General features: G+C 19.7%; 1 long non-coding RNA gene across 1 annotated transcript; it reads left to right on the top strand.

Annotated features, from left to right (window-relative positions):
* The first annotated feature begins 1989 nt into the window (after positions 1-1989).
* On the top strand, positions 1990-6278 carry LOC136090693 (uncharacterized). Its single transcript, XR_010643647.1, has 2 exons — positions 1990-2811; positions 6038-6278. It is a non-coding gene; the product is annotated as an uncharacterized LOC136090693 (long non-coding RNA).
* Positions 6279-6866: the final 588 nt, after the last annotated feature.

The raw sequence follows: 6866 nt of genomic DNA, 5'->3' as shown, positions 1-6866 counted from the left end.
ACGCAAATAATCACTGTAAAAACGTCGCAAAATTGAAGGTTTATCAACGTTAGACATTAGCTGCTTTTTCAACGTATTTAAGCTATTTATGAAACAACGCTTATTCAACGTTAATTATACCAACGTTGAAAATGCGGTAGTTAAAAAACGTTGAAAAAGTGTTATTTTGCCAACCCTAATTAAACGTTGTTTTGACAACGTCGAGGAAGTGACACATTGAAAAATATTGTCTCATTAACTAGCCATTACAAAAATAATTTGCCGTAAAGAAAAGGCAATGAAAACTTAATAGAATGCATGCAGATGGTATAAAAAAAATATTTTGATAAAGTTATGTTTTATAACTTCTTTTTTATGCGGCTAATTTAAAACTTTTAGATTTTGCATCAAATTGTATATAATATACATAAATCTCAGAGTATATTCGGTTTATTCAGGTTATTTTTGTTGATGATTTATTTATTTTAAAATGACCATTTTAATAAATTGCAAAGTTGTATTAAATATGTTATTTCTAAGTTACAAATAGCACTTAATTTTAATAACATTTAGATGTTTTAAGTAATATCAAAACTAATAAAACATAATAAGTCAGACTAAATTTAGTCTGTTCACAGACTAATTTTTTATTTATTTGAAAAACTTTAGGCACCGTACCCTAATTAGTCAGTATAAAATCTTCAACCAATAATGAAAGTATGCATTATTAAGTTTTTTTTATATAAAAACACGTTTGGATAAGAAACTTTATTTCCATTACTTAAAAAAACTTCTAATTTTAAAAGGAAAAGTATTAAGTCTTAATTATAGAGTTGGTGTTGTATATTTAATTCTAACATTTATTCTTTATCATATATTTTTGTTTATTTTAATAATATGTATTTATGCATATATATATAGGTAAATTTATGAATATATATAAAAGAATTATATACATTTTATATACGTATATATGTTTATATTTCTAGTCCTAATTTTAAAGTTGGTGTTGTATATATAATTCTAACATTTATTATTTATTACATACCTTTGATATGTATTTATATTTATTTTAATATTTATATTAATGCATGTAATTATGAATATATATATATATATATATATATATATATATATATATATATATATATATATATATATATATATATATATATATATATATATATATATATATATATATATTTATATCAGAAATATAAACATTTTAAATATATATATATATATATATATATATATATATATGTATATATATATATATATATATTTATATATATATATCAGAAATATAAACATTTTATATATACATATATATATATATATATATATATATATATATATATATATATATATATATATATATATGTATATATATACATATATATACATACATTATATATATATATATATATATATATATATATATATATATATATATATATATATATATATATATATATATATATATATGTATATATATATATATATATACATATATATATATATGTATATATATATGTGTGTATATGTATTTTATATTTATATATGTATATATAATATATACTTATATATATATATATACGTATAAACATATATGTTTGTTTATAAATGTATATATATATATATAATATTTATTTTTATATGTATATATACATATATATATACATACATTATATATATATATATATATATATATATATATATATATATATATATATATATATATATATATATATATATATATATATATATATATATATATATATGTGTGTGTGTGTGTGTGTAAATGAATATATATATATATATATATATATATATATATACATACATATATGTACATATAAACATATATTTTTGTTTATAAATGTCTATATATATTTTATATATATATATATAATAAAAACATATACGTATATAAAAATATATATATATATAATTATATATATTTATATAATATGTAAATAAAACAAATGATGCCTTTTTTTTAGATGATCTATTACAATGACTTCACAATCTTGGGCTTAAGTTATTTATTTTAAAAACGGATTAAAGCAGAGGCAGTTGCTCTATGTTGTTGGGTAGAAGATGGTTGGTTATTTTTGTCAACTGGTGTTCATGCAATGAAAGCTGCCTATAATAGTTTTCCGAATGATTATTCATGGAACAAGCTTAGAGTTAAAAGATTCAAAGTTACTGGAGGTCATTAAATTTTACAGTACTATTTGCTATTTTAATTGTTTTATATGAATAAAAAAACTGTTATACTTTTATATTAACGGTGAAGTACTATATCAAATAAACATCTAATAAGTCTTTTTTTTTATTTTGGGATAAGTAAAGTTTTGATTCTGTTTATTGTATTATGATTGCCTAGATATATATCGTAATCTGTTTGCACTGGGTCTACATTTTAGTTTTTACATTTTTGTTTATATTTGTTTTACTAAATAATTACTTATAAGTATCTATTATTAGATAAAAAAGTAGGCGAAGGATTTAATTTTACGACTACAGAGGTCTCCAAAAAAGAATGAAAGTAATTATGTCAGTGAATGATTGTGTTTCTCTTTGCATTTAACTTTTTATATGGTGAAGAATATATAAAACTTATTATTAATAATTAGTCATATCTGATTTTAATGATACTGTTTCAATTTTTTTGACATGTGATAATTTGATTTTTGGTGTAAGTTTATTTAGTAAAGTTCTGGTGGATCAAAGATAGAGGAATGATATGGTTTTAATTGGTTTCCATCTTATGAACAACGTACATTATATGATTTAAATTGATGGTTTATAGTTACAACTATTCAAGTAAGTTTAATTTAGTTAATTTATGGGTATACGTATATATATATATATATATATATATATATATATATATATATATATATATAATATATATATATATATATATATATACATATATATATATATATATATATATACGTATATATATGTATACATAGATATATATATATATTTATATATATTTATATATATATATATATATATATATATATATATATGTATGTATATATATATATGTATATATATATATATATATATATATATATATATATTTTATATATATATATATATATATATATATATATATATATATATATATATACATGTATAGCATTAATATTTTTGATAAATTTAGAACTCTAACAATAAAAACAAAATTCTTTACAATGGAATCTACATAACCTCAAAAATTTGATTGTAATCAAGAAAAAAAATATTTCCAATTTTTTTTAAATCATTGTAAAAGTAACTCTTTTAAATGAAATGAGCTATTTTACAATTATTTTAGATTTCAAAATTGCCCATATATATTTTTAACAGGGTTAAGGGCTGGACTTTGTGGTGGCCATTTAAGGAGTTAGCTTAACTTTTTTTTGAAGAACTGTTGTGTCGCTTTGAATGTGTGTTTAGGGTCGTTATCATGGTGAAAAAAAAATTTGCGATCAATTCTTTAACGGATTGACATAAATTTTTTGAAAGCCAATTAACATACAACTTCCCTGTCATTATACATTCAATATTCACCAGTCGTCCCACACTATTTGAATCAAAACATCCCCGAGCCATAGGCGAACCACCTCCATGCTAGACTGTTTTTGTAAGATTTCTATCTAAGAGTGCGTCACAAGGTCTGCACCAAACTCTTTATCGTTTTTAAGCCAAGTATTTGACATTTATTCTTGTCAGTCCATAACACTAAGTTCCACAATGCCTCACACTTGTTAATATGCAGTTTTGCAAATGCTAAAAGTTTTTCTTTGCTTATACGACTAATGAGGGGTTTACTTTTCTGGAGAAGGTTTATTTAAACCACCTAAATTATTAAACCACTTAAATTAAGTCTTCTCTGTACAGTTCGATTGGAAACATTTAATTTAAGATTTTCAACAATCTGCCTTATTTTATTGTTGAATTTTTTTTAGGTTATTGTTGATTTTTTTTTTTATCAGTGCAATTAGGATTTTGCTTATTGTTGAAGTCGTAATGGGGCAACCAAGTCTAAGCCCTTTTTTTGATCAAAAGTGACCCGAGATCTGATGTCCAATGAATAATTTTGATGATAAACCATTATTATTATTTTAACTTTTTCTAAAAATAAATTCCAAAAAATATAGTTTAAAATGCTTATTGTTAATAACTTTAACAAAATATTTTTGATGTTAATACTTTTAGGTAAATAGTTATTGACAAAGCATTATATTTCATCATAAAAATGTAGATGTTACTTACTTTTGTCACATTTATTTTAGACAGAAAAACTAAAAGTTAGCAAAGTTAATTTAATAGAGTTACTTTTGCTTTGAGTTAAAAAGAGTTATAAATGTTTTTTTTTTCTCTCTGGAATCAAATTTAAAAAAAAACTTAAAACTTTTGCAGTTATATAGATTCTGACGTAATTAATATATATATATATATATATATATATATATATATATATATATATATATATATATATATATATATATATATATATATATATATATATATATATATATATATATTTATATATATATATATTTATTCACAATTATATAATTTTGTATATATATATATATATGTATATATACAAAATTATATATTTTTGTATATATATATACAAAATTATATAACTTTGTATATATATATATACAAAATTATTTTTGTATATAAATATATATATATATATATAAATATGTATATATAAATGTACATATTTATATATATGTATATAAATATATATATATACATATGTATAAATAAATATATATATATATATATATATATATATATATATATATATATAAATATATATATTCAAACCTTCAAGGGGTATAAGAATTTATTTCGAATAATATATGTATATATATATATATATATATATATATATATATATATATATATATATATATATATATATATATATATATATATATATATATAATTATATATATATATATATATATATATATATATATATATATATATATATATAGTAAATTCCCGGTTACTCGAACCTCCAAGGAGTATAAGAATTTATTTTGAATAACCTGAAACTCAAATAACTGAATATGCTCTTTAAAATGACCTACTTTAAGTTTCTTTCAAATTTTAATAAAAGTAGAAAGTAAAAAAGAAAAAGACCCTTGGAGTTTGGTGCTACTTAAGTTTTATCCTTGTAAAATAATAAATATTTTACAATTCATTGAAAATATAATCCATTAATTATTTATTTTTTGTTCCTTAAATCTGTTTTCATATCTTCAAGGGGAGCAAAAATTGTTTCGAATAACCGAAATTTTGAACAACTGCAGGTTCGAATAACTGCATTTCTGCATAACAGCATTTGCATGAGTTTGTTAAAGAAATTTCAAAGGAAATAAAAATTGCTTTGAATAAGCAGACAATTTTATAAAGTGCCTATTCGAATAACCGGGAGTTTACTGTATAATAAATAAATAAATATGTATATATATAAATATATATATAAATATATATATATATATATATATATATATATATATATATATATATATATATATATATATATATAATTTATATATATATACATATATATATATATATAATTTATAAAAATATATATATGTAATTTATCTATCTATATATTTTACATATAATAATAATAATAATAATCCATTTATTTAACCATAAAATATGAAAATTTACAATAATATTTATAAATTCGCATAAATAAGGTTAGGTGTCACTCATATAGTTAAAAACTAGTCAATGGAGTGATACCTGATTCTATATTTATAAATTATATATATAAATAAGTTATATATATTTATGTATGTATATATATATATATATATATATATATATATATATATATATATGTATATATATATATATATATATATATATGTATATATATATATATATATATATATATATAAATATATTTTTTTTTACTTTTCTAAATATAATAATAATTATACTAATTTAATAACATTTTTTTTTACATTTGCTTTCAGACTACTAATGGTACAAGTTTTGTTTTTTGATTTAGATTCTGTATCTCATTGATATCCTGGCCTATCGATACGATATCCTGTTAATTGTATTTTTATATATTGCATAAATATATATGCAAACACTCACACACATAACTTTTAAAGAAATTATTTATATTTTTATATATATATCAATAAATTGTATGTGTTAAGCTTTTTTTTATTTATCATTGTATATTACTGTTTGTATTAAAAATTGATTTTGGAAATATTGCGAGGGCAGAGTTCAACTTATAATTTAGTTTTATTTGCCAATTCAATATATATTATAGCCACGTTTAATTACGTTTAATAATATTTTGCGATATTTTATACAGCGCATTTAAGCGTTGATTCAACGTTATATTTCAACCTTTACTCGACGTGTTTGAGTCACGTTAAATCGACGTTTTACTAACAACGTTACAAATCCTTGCAAAATAGACTACTTTAAAAGCGTTAATGCAACGCTTTTTAGGTAACGTTTTTTCAACGCTAAGTTGCGACGTTTATTCAACGCTTTTTATGTCGCGCTTTTTCAACGTTTAGTTGCGACGCTTTTGTAACGTCATTTAGTAACGTTTTATCAACGTTACGCCATAACATTTAATCAACTTCTATTAAACAACGTTACATATCTTTGCAAAATGAATTACTTTGTCAACGTTTCGGCAACATCTTTTGCGACCGGTTTTCAACGTTGATTCAACGTTGTCATGTTTGCTGGGTCCTGTTCAGATAATATATTTTTGGTTATTGAGTTTACAACAATAGCTTTATCTGCAGATTTATTTTTGTTATAAAGATTTGACCAAAATGTAAATGAACTATTTTCGGTTTCTTTTT

The sequence above is a fragment of the Hydra vulgaris genome, chromosome 14, assembly GCF_038396675.1.
Source record: "Hydra vulgaris chromosome 14, alternate assembly HydraT2T_AEP".
Classification (NCBI taxonomy): Eukaryota; Metazoa; Cnidaria; class Hydrozoa; order Anthoathecata; family Hydridae; genus Hydra; species Hydra vulgaris.
Note: the sequence above shows the minus strand (reverse complement) of the source record. Positions and strands in the feature narration are given on the sequence as shown.